The following is a 19,737-nucleotide window of genomic DNA, read 5'->3' as shown; positions in this document are numbered from 1 at the left end:
CAGCTATGACAGCCTTCACCATGGTTTAGGGTAACACTTTCCCACCTGCCATTCAGTTTTGCTTGTGTGCTTGTTTGGTTTTGGTTAGAGAACAAAACATTGAAACATTGGCAAATGTATTTTTTTTTTATATTCTCATTAAAATAACCCCTGACTCCTGTCTCATTAAAGTCATCATGTTGGCAAAGATTCCCTCAGGACCTGAAATGTTGATTCCGACTTCATTGCATATGGAGGTAAATTAGTGTGATCTGTATAACTTATTGAGGAATTTGCAATTTTAGATTCACGCGTGTCCCATCTGTTCGGCCTGGCCTGTTCTTCTGCCCCAGGGCTTGAGACAACACCCTCTTTCATCCTCTCTGTTGGCTATGGGATTTGATGCTGTGTCTTTTCATTGATGTTCCTTTAGAAACTGAAGATGTCCTGGCCGGGCGAGGTGGCTCACGCCTGTAATCCCAGCACTTTGGGAGGCCGAGGCGGGCAGATCAATAGGTTACGAGATTGAGACCATCCTGGCTAACACAGTGAAACCGTGTCTCTATTAAAATACAGAAATAATTAGCCAGCCATGGTGGCGGGCACCTGTAGTCCCAGCTACTCGGGAGGCTGAGGCAGGAGAATGGCAGGAACCCAGGAGGAGGACCTTGCAGTGAGCCGAGATCAGGCCACTGCACTTCAGCCTGGGTGACAGAGCCAGACTTCGTCTAAAAAAAAAAGGAAACTAAAGATGTCCTTAAGACTCCACTCAAACTTGGCCCTCTTCTGTACTGAATTGAAGTGTTTTCTCAAATGTTTATGTCCAACCAGAACTGCAGAATGTGAGTTGATTTGGAAATAGGATCTTTGAGGTGTAAACGAATGAAGATAAGACTTATTGGAGGTAGGCTCTAATCCACTGGCTGGTGTTCTCATAAGGAGAGGGACATTGGGACACAGAGACATGCTTGTTCAGAGGGCAGGTGATATAAAGACAGACGCAAGGAATGCTTTGTGAAGATGGGAGATGAGTCCACAGGGTGGAAATGTTACGGACAGCCAGAAAACCAGCAGCTACTAGCAGAGAGGGGTGGGGCAGATCCCTCGGCCCCCAATAGGACCAATCCTGTGGACATCTTGATTTCAGACTTCTCTCCACAACTGCCAGACAATGAATTCCGATTGTTTTCAGGCACCCAGTTTGTGGCTGTTGGTTACAGCAATCCTAGGAAATGAATGTGCCTTCTTACCACCTAACAGTGATGGCTTTTGGTCTCTGACTGGCATTCTTACTACTTTCCAGGTTCACCTCTTCCCTGGAGGTCAGCACTGCTCAATGACTTGCTTCTAAACTCCTGAAGACACTGAGGCAACATTCCCTCCCTCTTAGCCACAGCCTGGACAACCCATCTCACTCTGCCTTTCTTTGTGTGTCTCTCTCTGAATATATTTACCCAGCCTCCTGTTACTTGAAACCCATTTCAGCCAACACCCAAAAGCCCTTATGATGTGTCAAGCACAGGACCAGGCACGGTGGAAGTAAATCTGGTGTCTGGAAACGTTTATCATAGTGCAGGCCCCTTCTGACACCACAGAGGAAACACGACGACCGTTCTTCTCCATACCTGACATGGCAGTCTAAAATCAAAGGTCTAATGATCATGCATTAGACATTGATGTGGTTTCACCATTCTGTTTTAATCATGAGTGTATTTGCAAGATGCCATAAAGAACCTCTAATGTGGTGATGATGGTCAGAGGTGGAATAGGGAAATACAGCACTCTGTTGTCTTGTAGTCCTGGGGTAACTCCCTTTTCCTAAAGTCTGTTAGCAGTCAGGGCTTCCAGATCAGATGTAATGATGGGGCAGTTTCCAAATAGTGTACATTCCCTCCAATTCAGATATAGGAGGGGTCTTTCTTTTAGGACTTCAGAGCACACAAAGAGAGCTTTTGTGCCCTTCAGGGTTTCAAAGGGTATCCTTCCCAAACAGCTGTCAGAATAGGAGCTGGGAAGGCTGTGAGAGAGGCAGGACAGAGAGGGGCTGAAGATAGACAACCACCAGAGGTAGGCTGGTGTTTGGAGGCAGAGCCAGCTGGAGATCAGGAAGAGTCTTCTACCAGGTGGGCAGTTGTGTGTCTGGAAGTGGTGACGGGTGGCACAGGCCAGTGACAAGCAGTTAACCATGACTAGGGGTTGGGTCTTGAGTAGGACTTGGTTGTCAGGAAGACCCTGAGGATGGGAGCTCTGTGGGTAGTCCATGAACAAGACCCAGGCAAATGGACAGGCATTCAGGAGGGGAGAGCTGCTTCTGGGTGGGTGGCCTCCAGTTAGATGATAGAATGTGGGGCAGGAAGGAGATGGGCAATAAGTAGAAAGACTCTCAGGTGACATGGCTCTCCCTCTGGCAGCCCCAGGCCCTGCCTAGATGCCAAGACCCAAGAGACCACCCCCTGCTTACAACGGGACCCCGCTACGGTAAAAGAAGTTCAAGGGCTACCGTACAGGGCATGAGGGAAGTTATAAGATTGCAGTGTAGGATTTGGGAAAAGGGCGACAACCTGGGAAGATGCAAAAGGAAGCACATGAGGCAGCCATCATCAGGGTTGGCCTTGGGCTTGATCACCGGAGACTCTGCCCAGAATTTTAAATCATTCTAGATCAGCAGCAGGATCTAATGGGGGCAGATGAAAGTCAAATGGGCAGAGTTTAGGACACAGCAGAGCAGAGGCACTCACCCAGTTAGGCCAGTCCAGCTTCTGAGATATCTTATTGAGAGTCCATCTCTGAGGGAGAGCAGGAAGAGGAACGAGAAGGTGGCTGCCCCACCATTGTCTCAGTGGTTTCTGAAAGACATTGTGAAGAGTCATGATTGACCCATTGTAAAAGGCAACCATATGGCGCATTAAACCATATGGTATAATAATAAAAAAAAACCCAGACATAAGTAACAGAGAAAATAAATCGCATTAACTCCTTTGCATTTCAAAAGTGATAAGACTATTAAATGTATACATTTCTATAAGCCTCTGAGAGTTAAAGATCAGCCCCAAAGGGGAGGCCATGGCAGGATATTAAAAGTTTAATGAGGTGCAGTTTCAGAGGTGTTAACATTTGGCAACCAGAAACAGCAGTAGCCCCAAACTTTTAATCTGAAACAGACAATAAATGATGGACAAAGGTTGCTTGCTTAGAGCAAGGCTCTTGACTACAGGGATGTCTGAGAAAAGGAGAAATTAGATCTGGATTCTAGGCTGGGATATGAGCTAATGAAATGCTTGGCTTAGGCTTCTTAGCCTTAAAATGTAGTTTTGTGGCCAGATGGAAATAATTAATAGAAACAATGAGCTCAGTGCTGGGCCATGGTGGGCACTGATGGTAGCTGCATAGACTGGGCATCAGAGTGGGTGTTATCACGTTTTTGCTAGCATTAAGTAGTTTCTGAAACCAGGAAGGCTCAGAGGGGCTGTGTTCTGTACTGTGCCAAGTGATTCTTGCTATCGCATTCATTAAACTTTCTGTAATAATTTGATTTCACTAAACTTCAACATTTGGTGGAACAACTCACGGCAAAATAGGCCTGACTCAGATTGTTCTAATGAAATCACCCCTATATTAAAGAGATTTCAGTATCATTTCTGGAATGCATCCAGGTGGCTGATTTCTAAGGAAGAAGGAAAAGGGGTTTTGATGTGTCAGAAATTCAAAAGAAGGAGTGGATGGCAAGATGGCCGAAAAGGAACAGCTCTGGTCTGTAGCTCCCAGCAAGATGAATGCAGAAGGTGGCTGACTTCTGCATTTCCAACTGAGGTACCCGGCTCATTGGGACTGGTTAGACAATGGGTGCAGCCCACAGAGGGTGAGCCAAAGGTGGGTGGGGCATCACCTCACCAGAGAAGCACAAGGGGTAGGGGAACTCCCTCCCCTAGCCAAGGGAAGCCATGAGGGACTGTGCCATGAGGAATGGTGCACTCCAGCCCAGATACTATGCTTTTCCCATGGTCTTCACAACCTGCAGACCAGGAGATTCCCTCAGGTGCCTACATCACCAGGGCCTGGGTTTCAAGCACAAAACAGGACAGCCATTTAAGCAGACACCGAGCTAGCTGCAGGAGTTTATTTTTTCATAATCTAGTGGTCCCTGGAACGTCAGTGAGACAGAACCATTCACTCCCTTGGAAAGGGGTCTGAAGCCATGGAACCAAGCAGTCTTGCTCTATGGATCCCACCCCCGCAGAGCCCAGCAAGCTAAGATACACTGGCTTGAAATTCTCTCTGCCAGCACAGCAGTCTGAAGTCAACCTGGGATGTTCGAGCTTGGTGGGGTCGGTGGGTGGAGGGGGATCCACCATTACTGAGGCTTGAGTAGGCAGTTTTCCCCACACAGTGTAAACAAAGCCACAGGGAAGTTTGAACTGGGCAGAGCCTGTCATATCTCTACAAAGCTGCTGAGGCCAGACTTCCTCTCTAGATTCCTCCTCTCTGGGCAGAGCATCTCTGAAAGAAAGGCAGCAGCCCCAGTCAGGAGCTTATAGATAAAACTCCCATCTCCCTGGGGCAGAGCACCTCAGGGAAGGGGCAGCTGTGGACACAGGTTCAGCAGACTTAAACATTCCTGCTTGCCGGCTCTGAAGACAGCAGAGGATCTCACAGCACAGTGCTCGAACTCTGCTAAGGGACAGACTGCCTCCTCAAGTGGGTCCCTGACCCTCATGCCTCCTGACTGGGAGACACCTCCCAGCAGGGGTCAACAGACACCTTATACAGGAGAGCTCTGGGTGGCATCTTGGGAAGCCCCCTCTGGGACGAAGCTCCCAGAGAATGGAACAGGCAGCAATCTTAGCTGTTTTGCAGCCTCCGCTGGTGATACCCAGGCAAACAGGTTTCTAGCAAACTCCAACAGATGTGCAGCAGAGGGGCCTGACTGTTAGAAGGAAATCTAACAAACAGAAAGGAATAGCATCAACATCAACAGAAAGGACATCCACTCAAGATGAGAAAAAAAAACAGTGCCAAAAGGCTGAAAATTCCAAAATCCAGAGTGCCTCTTCTCCAATGGATCACAACTCCTTGCCAGCAAGGGAACAAAAATGGACAGAGAATGAGTTTGATGAATTGACAAAAGTAGGCTTCAGAGGTGGGTAATAGCAAACTCCTCTGAGCTAAAGGAGCATGTTCTAACCCAATGCAAGGAAGCTAAGAACCTTGAAAAAAGGTTAGATGAATTGATATCTAGAATAACCAGTTTAGAGAAGGGCATAAATGACCTGATGGAGCTGAAAAACACAGCACGAGAACTTCATGAAGCATACACAAGTACAAATAACCAAATCAATCAAGCGGAAGAAAGGACATCAGAGACTGAAGATCAACTTAATGAAATAAGGCATGAAGACAAGATTACAGAAAAAAGAACGAAAAGGAATGAACAAAGCCTCCAAGAAATATGGGACAGACCAAACCTACCTACGATTGGTGTACCTGAAAGTGATGGAGAGAACAGAACCAAGTTGGAAAACACTCTTCAGGATATTATCCAGGAGAACTTTCCCAGCCTAGCAAGACAGGCCAACATTCAAATTCAGGAAATACAGAGAACACCACAAAGATATTCCTCAAGAAGAGCAACCCAATACACGTAATCATCAGATTCACCAAGATTGAAATGAAGGAAAAAATGTTAAGGGCAGCCAGAGAGAAAGGTCAGGTTACCCACAAAGGGAAGCCCATCAGACTAACAGCAGATCTCTCTGCAGAAACCCTATAAGCCAGAAGAGAGTGGGGGCCAATATTCAACGTTCTTAAAGAAAAGAATTTTCAACCCAGAATTTCATATCCAGTCAAACTAAGCTTCGTAAGTGAAGGAGAAATAAAATCATTTACAGACAAGCAAAATGCTGAGAGATTTTGTCACCACCAGGCCTCTCTTATAAGCTTTTGAAGGAAGCACTTAATATAGAAAGGAAAAACTGGTACCAGCCACTGCAAAAATATACTAAATTCTAAAGACTATCAATACTATGAAGAAACTGCATCAACGAATGGGCTAAATAACCAGCTGGCATCATAATGACAGGATCAAATTCACACATAACAATATTAACCTTAAATCTAAATGGGCTAAATGCCCCAATTAAAAGACACAGACTGGCAAATTCAATAAAGAATCAAGACCCATCGGTGTGCTTTATTCAGGAGACCCATCTCACATGCAAAGACACACATAGACTCAAAATAAAGAGACGGAGGAAATTTTACCAAGCAAATGGAAAGCAAACAAACAAACAAAAAAGAAATAAAAAGAAAAGAAATCAGGAGTTGCAATCCTAGTCTCTGACAAAACAGACTTTAAACTAACAAAGATCAAAAAAGACAAACAAGGGCATTATATAATGGTACAGGAATCAATGCAACAAGAAGAGCTAACTATCCTAAATATATGTGCACCCAATATAGGAGAACCCAGATTCATAAAGCAAGTTCTTAGAGACCTACAAAGAGACTTAGACTCCCACACAATAATAATGGGAGAATTTAACACCTCACTGTCAATATTAGACAGATCAATGAGACAGAAAATTAATGAGGATATTCAGGACTTGAACTCAGCTCTGGATCAAATGGAACTAATAGACATCTGCAGAACTCTCCACCCCAAATCAGCAGAATATACATTCTTCTCAGTGCCACATTGCACTTATTCTAAAATTGACCACATAATTGGAAGTAAAACAGACCTCAGCAAATGCAAAAGAATGCAAATAATAAAAAACAGTCTCTCAGACCACAGTGCAATCAAATTAGAACTCAGGGTTAAGAAACTCACTCAAAACCACACAACTACATGGAAACTGAACAATCTGCTCCTGAATGACTACTGCGTAAATAACGAAATTATGGCAGAAATAAGTAAGTTCTTTGAAACCAATGAGAACAAAGACACAACGTATCAGAATCTCTGGGACACAGCTAAAGAAAGCAGTATTTAGAGGGAAATTTATAGCACTAAATGCCCACAGGAGAAAGCAGGAAAGATCTAAAATCGACATTCTAACATCACAATTAAAAAACTAGACAAGCAAGGGAAAACAAATTCAAAAGCTAGCAGAAGACAAGAAATAACTAAGATCAGAGCAGAACTGAAGGAGATAGAGACACGAAAAACCCTCCAAAAAATCAATGAATCCAGGAGCTTGTTTTTTGAAAAGATAAACAAGATAGATAGACTGGTAACCAGAATAATGAAGAAGAAAACAGAGAAGAATCAAATAGACACAATAAAAAGTGATAAAGGGGATGTCATCACTGATCCCACAGAAATACAAACTACCATCAGAGAATACTATAAACACCTATATGCAAATAAGCTAGAAAATCTAGAAGAAATAGATAAACTCCTGGACACATACACCCTCCCAAGACTAAACCTGGAAGAAGTTGAATCCCTGAATAGACCAATAACAAGTTCTGAGATTGAGGCAGTAATTAATAGCCTACCAACCAACAAAAGCCCAGGACCAGACAGATTCACAGCAGAGACACAACAAAAAAAGATAATTTCAGGCCAATATCCCTGATGAACGTCAATGCGAAAATCCTCAATAAAATACTGGCAAACCGAATCCAGCAGCACATCAAAAAGCTTATCCACCATGATCAAGTCAGCTTCATCCCTGGGATGCAAGGCTGGCTCAACATACACAAATCAATAAACATAATTCAGCACATAAACAGAACCAATGACAAAAACCAAATGATTATCTTAATAGATGCAGAAAGGGTCTTCGATAAAAGTCAACACCACTTCATGATAAAAATTCTCAATAAATTAGGTATTGATAAAATGTATCTCAAAATAATAAGAGCTATTTATGACAAACCCACAGGCAATATCATACTGAATGGTCAAAAGCTGAGAAGAATTCCCTTTGAAAACTAGCACAAGACAAGGATGCCTTCTCTCACCATTCCTATTCAACATAGTATTGGCCAGGGCAATCAGGGAAGAGAAAGAAATAAAGGGTATTCAAATTGGAAGAGAGCAAGTCAAATTGTCTCTGTTTGCAGATGACATGATTGTATATTTAGAAAACCCCATTGTCTCAGCCTAAAATCTCCTTAAGCTGATAAGCAACTTCACCAGTCTCAGGTTACAAAATCAATGTGCAAAAATCACAAGCATTCCTATATACCAATAATAGAGATCCAAATTGTGAGTGAACTCCCATTCACAATTGCTGCAAAGAGAATAAAATACCAAGGAATACAACTTAAAAGGGATGTGAAGAACCTCTTGAAGGAGAACTACAAACCACTGCTCAAGGAAATAAGAGAGGACACAAACAAATAGACAAACATTCCATCCTCGTGGATAGGAAGAAGGAATATTGTGAAAATTGTCATACTGCCCAAAGTAATTTATAGATTTAATGCTATCCCCATCAAGCTACCATTGTCTTTCTTCACAGAATTGGAAAAAACTGCTTTAAATTTCGGATGGAAACAAAAAAGAGCCTGCATAGCTAAGACAATCCTAAGCAAAAAGAACAAAGATGGAGGCATCATTCTACCTGTCTTCAAACTATACTACGAGGCTACAGTAACCAAAGAAGCATGGTACCGGTACCAAAAAAGATGTATAGACCAAAGGAACAGAACAGAGGCCTCAGAAATAATGCCACACATCTACAACCATCTGATCTTTGACAAATCTGATAAAAACAAGCAATGCGGAAAGGATTCCCTATTTAATATATAGTGTTGAGAAAACTGGTTAGCCATATGCAGAAAACTGAAACTGGACCCCTTCCTTACACCTTACACAAAAATTAACTCAAGATGGGTTAAAGACTTAAATGTAAAACCTAAAACCATAAAAACCCTAGAAGAAAACCTAGGCAATACCATTCAGGACATAGGCATGGGCAAAGACTTCCTGACTAAAACACCAAAAGCAATGGCAATAAAAGCCAAAATTGACAAATGGGATCTAATTAAATTAAAGAGCTTCTGCAAAGCAAAATAAACTATCATCAGAGTGAATAGGCAACATACAGAATGGGAGAAAATTTTTGCAATCTATCCATTTGACAAAGGGCTAATATCCAGAATCTACAAGGAACTTAAACGAATTGACAAGAAAAAAAAACAACCCCATCCAAAAGGGGGCAAAGCATATGAACAGAAATTCTCAAAAGAAGATATTTATGCAGCTAACAAACATATGAAAAAAAGCTCATCATCGCTGGTCATTAGAGAAATGCAAATCAAAACCACAATGAGATACCAACTCATGCCAGTTATAATGGTGATCATTAAAACGTCAGGGAACAACAGGTGCTGGAGAGGATGTGGAGAAATAGGGACACTTTTACACTGTTGGTGAGAGGGTAAATTAGTTCAACCATTATTGAAGACAGTGTGGCAAATCCTCAAGGATCTAGAACCAGAAATACCATTTGACCCGGCAATCCCATTACTGGGTATATACCCAAAGATTTATAAATCATTCTACCATAAAGACACATGCACACATATGTGTATTGCAGCACTATTCACAATAGCAAAGACTAGGAACCAACCCAAATGCCCATCAATGATAGATGAGGTAAAGAAAATGTGGCACATATACACTATGGAATACTATGCAGCCATAAAGAAGGATGAGCTTGTGTCCTTTGCAGGGACATGGGTGAAACTGGAAACCATCATTCTCAGCAAACTAACACAGGAACAAAAGACCAAACACCACATGTTCTCACTTGTAAGTGGGAGTTGAAAAATGAGAACACATGGACACAGGGAGGGGAACATCACACACTGGGGCCTGTCAGGGGGTGGGGGGCTAGGGGAGGGATAGCATTAGGAGAAATACCTAATGTAGATGACAGGTTGATGGGTGCAGCAAACCACCATGGCACGTGTATACCTATGTAACAAACCTGCATGTTCTGCACATGTATCCCAGAACTTTAAAAAAAAAAAAAAAAAAAAAAAATATATATATATATATATAGAAAGAAATTCAAATGAGGCCCAAGAAAACTGTGAGAGGATCCAAGGAGCCCACTTTCCCAGCTAGCTTTCTGAGTGTTGATTTCCGTGCATATATAAACATTATCCATTGCTACAATATGTTAGATAATTGTCCTGCCACTCACTCATTCACTCATACTTTCATTCCTCCATTCACTTGTTCATCCATGCTTCTATTCCTTCTTTTTAGTGTGAGAAGACCAGACTGTGGTGTGGTACAAAGCCTGCATGGACTCCATCTCTGCTCCATCTCTTACTGTGTAATTTAGGAATTTCATGTCACTTCTCTGTACCTGCTTCTTCATCAGTAAAATAAGACACATGGTAATACCTAACTCAAATGATTTTGTGATGATTAAGAAGGGTAAAGCAGCTAACATAATCCCTTATGCAAAGTAAGCATTAGTAAATATTAACTGTCACTATCATTGTTGCCCTTTCAATCAGAGATATCTCTGGGTGTCAAACAGTGTTTTGTGCTGAAATATAAAGCATAGATAAGGTGGCTTTGATCCTCAAGGAACGTACATTCTAGTGCATTCTAGTGAGAGAAACTGATTTACAGAGAAGCAATGACACATTATGTAAAAGTCATTAACATGTCTCAAACATTTTCTATTGCCAGATACTTTTCTATACATGTCATGTGAAATATATGTCATTATTTCATGTATATATGTGAAATGTCATGTCGTATATTTCTTGTATACATATGTGTGTATGATATACTATATATATTTCACAGGTATCAACAAATTTAATTCTCACTCCAGAGGAAAACTCCAGAGGACTAAAAAAATCTCACTTTGACAGGTAAATCAATGAAGTCAATGCATCTATAGAACTTTTTTTTATTAGTTTTGGTTTGTTTGAACCCATGACTGTTGTTTGCAAAACACTTTACAATTTTCAATTATAATTTTCAATTTTTTCCCATCTTTAGTCATCTATTCCTCACAAGAACCCTGTAGCATGGAGGTGGTTGTTATTTTTATATGCACTTTGCAGGCAAAGACACTGAGGCATGAGGGGTGCAGGTAGCAAGTTCAAGGTTACTGGAGCTAACACAGGTCCTATGTGTTAGTACCTCTTCTTATCCACAACCATCACCTCCATCTTTCTCTGAGATGCAACCAGCTAGAAAGGCAGAGCCACACCTTCCTGGGTTCATAACAGTTATACTTGGCAGCAGAATACTCATTACTTTAATCTTTTCCAGCTCATGCAGCCCATTCTGTTCTTCCTATATTTAATCTGTTACTGTCTTACCATTTCCATTGCTTTTCTTGCTGGAGACCCCTACTGCATTCTTGGTTGTTTCTGATCATTTTTCTCCAGATACTTTTGTTTGCATTATTTCCAAGCTGCATCTCATTTTTAACTCATAATTCTAGTTTTGATGAGTTCCCTGTATTATGCTTTTCACTTTGATCGTGCTCCCAGGCCATTATGATTTAGGATATTCTTGGCAAACCTCATTAACCTGCTCTCAATTAATTAATGGTGCTGCAGAATCAGACCACACCCTTCCCACTTTGTACCCTGTGGACTAAACCCCTGGACAATTAGGCACCATCAGTTTTATTACATTTAGGCTGTTTCTCAATCCACGTTATATTGGGTAACTGTGCTCATCTGCATTCCTTTGGTGAGTGCCAGTTCCAAGAGATGGAAGTTCACGTGTTCCTCTGCTTCCTTCATCTGGTTTTACAAACCTATCAAAAAGGAACCATTTCTCCCCCACAGCACACGTTATTATTTATAGGTCCAGACACACTGCTATTTTATGTTATGGTTCTGGATCTTTCAAATGTTTCCTGTATTCTTTGTTCTGTTGTTTCTCTTATTAGAAACTATCCTTTGATTTGCTGCCTGGGATTGTTTTTCTTTTCTTGAACATTTACTAGCTGTCAGGCATCTGGTGCAAAGCCCTGTGTCTTCAAGGGCACAGAAAAGGGCAAGACCCATGAGAAAGCAATTCTATGACAAAGAACACGGACAAACTGGCTTTTCCCATCTGACCACATGAATTTACTGAACACCAGTACCAGTCAGTATGGTGCAGTCTCCATGTGCAGATTTACACTTTGTTTGTGTAACAGCCCAGCAGTCAAGATCCACCAGTCCTCCCATTTAACCAAGAACGAGGCGGGCGGATCACCTGAGGTCAGGAGTTTGAGACCAGCCTGGCCAACAATACAAAAATTAGCCGGGCGTGGTGGCAGGTGCCTGTAACCCCAGGTACTCAGGAGGCTGAGGCAGGAGAATTGCTTGAACCCGGAAGGCGGAGGTGCAGTGAGCAGAGATGGTGTCATTGCCCTCTAGCCTGGCAACAAGAGCAAAACTCCATCTCAAAAATAAATTAAAAATAAATAAATAAATAAAAAAGTGCTGAAGCCAGGACTTGAACTCAAGTCTAGTTCTAATGCACATGCGTTCAGCTTTCAGATGCCTCTAGTCCCTGCTTCACCCTATTCAGAGGCACAGAAATCTTGTGTTGCCCATGAAGATACTCTTGCTCAGCCTTCCCTCTGCAGAGATGGCTTTGACAGCCCCACACCTACAATCTCCAGCTTCTCTTCCGAGCTGTGCTCAGGCCACGTATCCAATGCCTTTTGCATTAGGGACTCCACCAACACATGTCATGGGAGTTTTAAAGCTTAGCATATAGTAGATTCAATGGTCAAAACACTAGGATGGGAAGAGATTGAAATTGGACTTGAGACCATCAGTCCAAGAGGCACTGCTTTTAGTTACATGATCCTAGAACAACCTGCCTACTTTGGTCATTCTCAGATTGGCTAAATCATATTTCTAATCTTGGTCGTCTATGCCATAAGCAGGGATGGTGGTGGTGGTAGGGATGTTAATGAGGGGAGGGTTGTGAATGTGTGTTGTGAACTCCAAAGTGTGGAAAATTGATTTTCACATGGTAAGCTCCAGTGCACAACTTCAGCATCCCTTTATTCAAAGCAATGTTGAAATATAGTCATGGTTCCGTGATGACCTGCAGATCTTCTTTACAGGTATTGTTGAATCCCAAAGCTCTAACTGTATAATTTAAAGCCCTTGAGTAGGACATTCTCACTGAGATGTCCCCCAGGTGACTTGAACTTGACAAATCCAGACTGAACCCTCAGCTTCCCTCTCTGCTCTGTCATCTTTAGTACCACCTGTCTCAAAAATGAGCATCATTATCCGCCCAGACTCTGAGGTTAAAAACCTTTTCCTCACTTCCCATGTGAGTCAAAAATTGTGTCTGGAAAATGCCTTTTAGACCCCTTCCCCTTTCTGTCCAAAGTTCACCCTCTTGGGTCAAGACTTTTGCATTTTTCACCTGGTCTCTTGATTTCCTGGCCTGCTCTCTTCCATCTATTGGTAACCCACTTGTGGTTTTTCTAGACCTCAAATCAGTTACTGTCATCCTGTTCCCCAGATCCATCCTTCATGCTCAGCCTCCCTCCAGAGAGACCCCAAGTTCTCCAACAGGGAGGCCCTCTCATTCCTGGTCTAGGCAGATCTAATATCCAGGCTTGTCTCAGGCAAATCCATGCCTGCCCCTTACTCCTCAGGAGCCTGAACTTCTCACCCTTCCTCAGCAGAGCGAGGAGCAGCCCTGCATACAATGCTTTTCCGTCTCCAAGGCTGCCCTACCTCCCTTGCTCAGGGAACTCTTCAGCATCCTCAGGATCCACTCTTGTGTCACCCTATGAATGACATCTTCTATGCCCCAAACTAGTCTTTCTTCTCTAGGTATTTTTTCCCCCACCACTTACATATTCTTTCAAATTCTGTGTGTTCATTTATGAATATTCATTGAGCCAGACCTGCAGAAAGTGCTGGATATAGAGGTGAGAGGCCATCCTTTAAAGGGCTCAGAGTATCACTGGGGAGATGGGTGAGGTCACAAAGCCTGAGAGCCCAACGTGAGAGGGGCATGTCCTACCTCCCCAGGTTCTAGGTCTCTTCAGGTGCAGCTCAGTCCCCAGCCAAACCCTCTGAACTGTGTGCTATGTGATATTTATATACTCTGTGCAAGCAACTCTGAAAAATCATGGTGTAGTATATAGACAAGAAAGATGGCAGATTCTAGGGCCAACTGGAAGGTGGGAGGGTTGGATGCCATGGGGAAAGTGGAATCCCTGAACCTGGACCTTTCTTGAGGAATTTGGTGAGACCTGTACCTAGGGGCAACAGGACACAATGGGCACACACTAAAGTGGGCATCGGAGCCCTGGTTCTGGGCCCTGTGGGGTCCCATCATCAGGTGGTGACCCTTTGGCTTGAGGATATAATTAGATTTTGTCTTAGGCGTTGTCTAGTGGCTTCTGCACTGTAAATATTTTATGACTCACTCAAAACCTGTGTGATCAAAGAGTCATGTATGCAAACCCTTGATCTTGGCTGAACAGCTTCTCCACTCCCTAATTCTTTCTGACAATGCTTTTAAATAATAATGCTTTCCAATTAAAAAATACTGTCCTTATCTCTTTTTTCACTTTTGATTTGAAAAATATCTTAATTTTAGGTTCTTATTGTCTATTTCTATTCTGTTTTCATCACAGAACAGTCAGATTCACAGCTCAGGAGTTGGGCTGCCCCCCTTCTTGATAGGTGGCCAATTGATGTTCTCATCCTAAGTCAGCTCTCTGGTTTGCCTTTTCCATACTTGGGGAGGTAGGATTGTTATTAGTAGCAGAAGCAGAGACTGTGTTCATCTATTAACTTCTGAATAGCAGCAATGGTGTCCTTTTCTTCCAGAACACACCCCTAGTACTAAGGACTAAGAAAGGGTGAATTACTGAACATATTAATAGAAGCCGTTTAAATCTACAATATATATTAAGCATTTACATCTTTAAAATATTGTTTCCATTTATTTAATGTGAGACTGCTTATTTATTTTCTTGCCTGGTGCTTAGCACTTAACAGGCAATCACTCATTTATTTTCCTTAACCACAAACCTATGTGCTGTTGTTATCTCCATGCTAGGGATGAGAAAACTGAGACTTAGAGAAATTAAATATTTTTCCTAAGGACCTTAAAACAAGAGTCTACTCTGCAGCCACTTCCTCCTCAGCTACCCCTTTGTTACCTTCCAGTTTGGATCCTGCCCCTATTGTTCTTATAAAACTGCTATATGCAGGTTTCCCAGTGGCCTTTTGTTAGGAATTTGGTTTACCTGCTAGTCAAAGGAGACAGAAGTTTGAGAGTGCATTAGCTTCCTAGGGCAGCCATAACAAAGTAGGTCATAAACTGGGTGGTTCGAAACAACAGAAATTTCTTCTCCCATAGTTCTAGAGGGTGGACGTCTGAAGACCAGGTCTTGGCAGGGCCGTGCTTTCTCTCTTTACTTCCAGTTGTTACCAGATACCTTAGTCATTTTTCTGTTGCTTTCAACAGGATACCTGAAACTGGGTAATTTAAAAAGAAAAAGCATGTATTTCTTACAGTCACGGAGGCTGAGAAGTCCAAGGTCAGAGGGCCATATCTTCTCAGGGCCTTCTTGCTGCTGGGAACTCTGTACAGTCTCATGGTAGCACAGGACATCACATGATGTGGAAGTGGAGCATGTTAGCCCAGGTATCTCTTCCTCCTAATATAAAGCCACCCGTTCCCCTCCTATGATAATCCATTAACCCATTGATCCATCAATGGATTAATCCATTCGTGAGGGCAGACCAATCACCTCTTCAAAGCTCTACCTCTCCATACTGCTACCTTGGGGATTAAATTTCAACATGAGTTTTCGAGGAGACAAATCTTCACACCATAGCGTCATCAACCGTTGGTATTTCTTGGCTTGCCGTTGCACAAATCTAATCTCTACCTCTATCTTCTAAATGTGTTCCCCTTCCTGTGTGTATCTGCCTTCAAATTCCCCTCTTTCTATAAGAATACAGTCATACTGAATTAAGGACCATTCTCATAACCCCATCTCAGTTAGATTGTATTGGTAAACGCCCTAATTTCAAATAAAGTCATATTCATGGAGACCAGACTTTAGGACTTGAACATCTGTGTTTTTTTTTTTTTTTTTTTTTGTGGGGACACACATTGAAGCCTCTCATGAACATTAATACACATAGAGATCTCTTCACATACATAAATAAGTCAGGAGGTGGCCATCTGGGGCCCCATGATATCAGAAGGAGCCTGGGCTTCTTCCCCTTCCTGCTCCGCTGTTGCCTTCATGTGCCTTTCATCCTGGAGGCCCCCTCAGGGGACAGGATGGCTGCTGCACACCAGCCTTTGTGACCGCTTATTAGACCACAGGAAAGCAAAAGAAAGAAAGGATAGAAGGGAGAGAGGGAAGGAGGAAAAAGTAAAGGAACAAAGAAAAGGTGGTTTTATGATTTGAATGTCCCCTCCCAAAACTCATGTTGAAACTTGGTCCCCAGTGTGGTGTTATTGAGAAGTGGGTCTTTTAAGAGGTGATGGATCATGAGGGCTCTGTCTTCAAGAATGGATGAATTCGTTTATGGATTAATGAATTGATGGATTAATGAATAGATTATCATGGGAGGGGACCTGCTGGATTTATAAGACATGGAAGAGAGACCTGAGCTGGCACACCCAGCCCCCTGGCCATGTGATGCCCTGCATCACCTCAGGACTCTGCAGAGTCCCCACCAGCAAGAATGGCCTCACCAGAAGCAGCTGCTTGACCTGGGACTTCTCAGCCTCCAGAACTATAAAAAAAAAAAGCATTTTCTTTATAAATTACCCAGATTCTGGTATTATGTTATATGCAACAGAAAACAGGCTCACACATGGGGAAAGAAGGAAGGGAGGACAGGTCATGAGTATCCTCTCAGCTGGGCCAGTCCCCTTCAAGCATTTGGATTCTCTCCTAAGGGATGCTGTAATATAGCATGGCAAATCCCAGTGGCTTAGACAACAGAAATTCATTGCTCCACAGTCTTGGAGGCTAGAGATCAAAGATCAAGGTGTAGGTAGGGTTGGTTTCTTCCGAGGTGTCTCTCCTGGGCTTGTAATGGCTACTTTTTTTGCTGTGTTTTCCTCTATGTGTGTCTGTGATCAAATGTTCCTATTATAAGGTTGCCAGTCATATTGAATTAGAACCCACTGTAACGCCTCCTTACTTTAACTTAATTACCTTTTTAAAGATTCTTATTTTTAAAAAGCCTTTGTGACTGCTTATTAGACCACGGGAATATTGCGCATGTTCACAGGTGTCATTCCTGGCACTAGGGATGCTGAGATGATACTGCATGTTTATATAGGAAAGGTTTGTGTTGACATGGATGCCTGGAGTCAAGCTGCCAATCTCTGATTTACAAAATCACCACATTGAAGATTCCTGAGCCACCCAGAACATAGCAGGAGGCCAGATATGCTATTTGGCTTTGGGGATTGAGTGAGACAGGAAGGTTCTAGCTCCTGAGCATGGTGTCTCATACCTGTAATCCCAGCACTTTGGGAGGCTGAGGCAGGTGGATCACCGAGGTCAGGAGTTCAAGACCAGCCTGACCAACATGGTGAAACCCTGTCTCTACTAAAAATAGAAAAATTAGCTATTAGCTAGGCATGGTGGTGGGTGTCTGTAATCCCAGCTACTTGGGAGGCTGAGGAATGAGAATTGCTTGAACTCAGGAGGCAGAGGTTGCAGTAAGCCAAGATTTCGCCACTGCACTCTAGCCTAGGTCACAACGCAAGACTCCATCTCAAAAAAAAAAAAAAAAAAAGAAGAAAAAGGTAAATAAATAAAAACCACATTCTGAGGTATTGGGAGTTAGGACTTCAACATATGAATTTGGTGGGGAGTGAGAATATGCACAGTTCAGCCCATAGCAACATCCATCTAAGGAGTCCCACATAACACTTTCTCTTACATCTCTTTGGTCAGAACTTAAATAACCACACCTATGTGCTGAAAAGGCTAGAGAATAGGCTTTTTTGCTGGGCTGTGGATTCTTTCTTCTCACCAGGACAAAGAGGAGAATAGATATAGTCACCAAACTTTCACATGAGAAATCATGTGGTTCCCCCTCATGTGTTCATCCTCTTAACTTCTCTGCAACATTGGGCTGTTAGTCATTACCTTCTAAAACTCCCACTGTGACAGTCCCTTCGCTTGGCCCTCCATGGTCTGTCCACTCCCATGATCCTATGCAGGGAGGCACTGAATTCTGGCATTAGCCCAACCTGCCCATGAGGCCTAGGGCACCATTAGGCACAGTGAGCTGGCAAACCACCCCTTGGCTTTAGCTCTGACCCATGCCAGGTGGGAGCGGAGGCCCTATGGTGTGGCTGAGCCTTGGAGCTAGAACCTTCCTGTCTCACTCAATCCCCAAAGCCAAATAGCATATCTGGCCTCCTGCTGTGTTCTGGGTGGCTCAGGAATCTTCAATGTGGTGATTTTGTAAATCAGAGATTGGCAGCTTGACTCCAGGCATCCATGTCAACATAAACCTTTCCTACATAAACATGCGGTATCATCTCAGCATCCCTAGTGCCAGGAATGACACCTGTGAACATGTGCAATACTCCTGGGAGATGGAGTGAGCAGTGGTGACCCCTGGACCCCTCCTCTCCTCCGCCAAGTGACCATGCGGTGTGTCTGGTACATTCTCCAAAGCCCTCCTCATCCCTCCCTAGTCACAGAAAAATGTTTTTTAGGCCTGGGTCTTGCCTTCTGAGGCCTCATGCTCCCACTCAGTGAGATGGATTCCCCCAGGGCTCTCTCCTTACCTCTCTTCTGTCTCTCAAGGATCTCATCCACCAACAAATCTTTAATGTTCAAGACCATGGAGAAGGTGTGTGTATGGACCACACTCTGCCCTGGGTTCTTTCCCAAGTTCCCATTTGCCTTCCCAGGTTCCTCATGGACACCTGCCTGGGAAGCTCTGTCTGCCCTGAGGCCAGCGAGTCCATCCCGACTCTCTATCTTCCATGGAGCAGCTTCTCCGGAATCCTGGGAGCTCCTTCAGTAACAGAACATGGTGCCCAGCAGTGTGGATCTGAGAGCCAGGCTGTCTGGGTGAGCTTGAGCAAGATGGTTGAGCATTCTGTGAACATTATTTTCATCTATAATTGCTTATTCAGAGTCTCTGCTGAAAGCACCACCTTCTCCTAAGAATATTGTGCTTCTTATTTTGAAAGCTAAGAATTTAATTTCAAACGCCTCATCTGGGCATTCACAGCCCTCTATATTGTCCTAACTGGATCTATCTTGATGAATCTCTGCCATGAATACTCTATACACTAAGCAGCTCTTCTACCAGGCACACCCTCTTCTCTTCTTACCGTAGCCACACATTTAAATCCCATGAGCTCTTCAATATTTCAAATGACCTGTTTCCAGAAGTGTCAGTGTTCTTCCCATGCAGTCATTGTCTCTCCCTCTTCTGAACCATCTCCAACCCCTCTCCCACCATACCTGCAACACCTCTTACCTCTACTATATCTTGGCCCAGACACATTCGTATAGCTGCCTGATCCCCTTGCCCTGACCAGCAGGCTTCCACCACAGTGTGGTGATAGATATGTGTTTAGTCACTAATAGCAAAGAACTGAGGTTTATGATCAATTTATTCTTTTAGAAATCCAAGCCATCTCATGTCAGGATGCAATGTCTTCACTCTCATCACTAAACTGCATGCCCCTTGCCTTGCTTGGAAGGATGGAGTTCCAGAAGCCCAGTGGGAAGGGAACCGCGTAGAGCCCGGCCACAGGAGTCGGTCCTGTGTGAAAGCCAC

The 19,737-nt window shown here is 43.2% G+C and overlaps 1 long non-coding RNA gene across 1 annotated transcript in view; it reads right to left on the bottom strand.

The window, feature by feature from the left end:
* Positions 1-15,765, bottom strand: part of LOC115832414 — a 54,709-nt gene extending 38,944 nt beyond the window's left edge. The window contains exons 1-2 of the long non-coding RNA XR_004027908.1: positions 15,467-15,765; positions 2,718-2,825 (exon numbers count right to left, since the gene is read on the bottom strand). This is a non-coding gene — a long non-coding RNA (uncharacterized LOC115832414). The remainder of the gene's footprint in view (positions 1-2,717; positions 2,826-15,466) is intronic.
* Between the last annotated feature and the right edge of the window lie 3,972 nt (positions 15,766-19,737).

This window comes from Nomascus leucogenys, chromosome 22a, assembly GCF_006542625.1.
Source record: "Nomascus leucogenys isolate Asia chromosome 22a, Asia_NLE_v1, whole genome shotgun sequence".
NCBI lineage: Eukaryota > Metazoa > Chordata > Mammalia > Primates > Hylobatidae > Nomascus > Nomascus leucogenys.
Note: the sequence above shows the minus strand (reverse complement) of the source record. Positions and strands in the feature narration are given on the sequence as shown.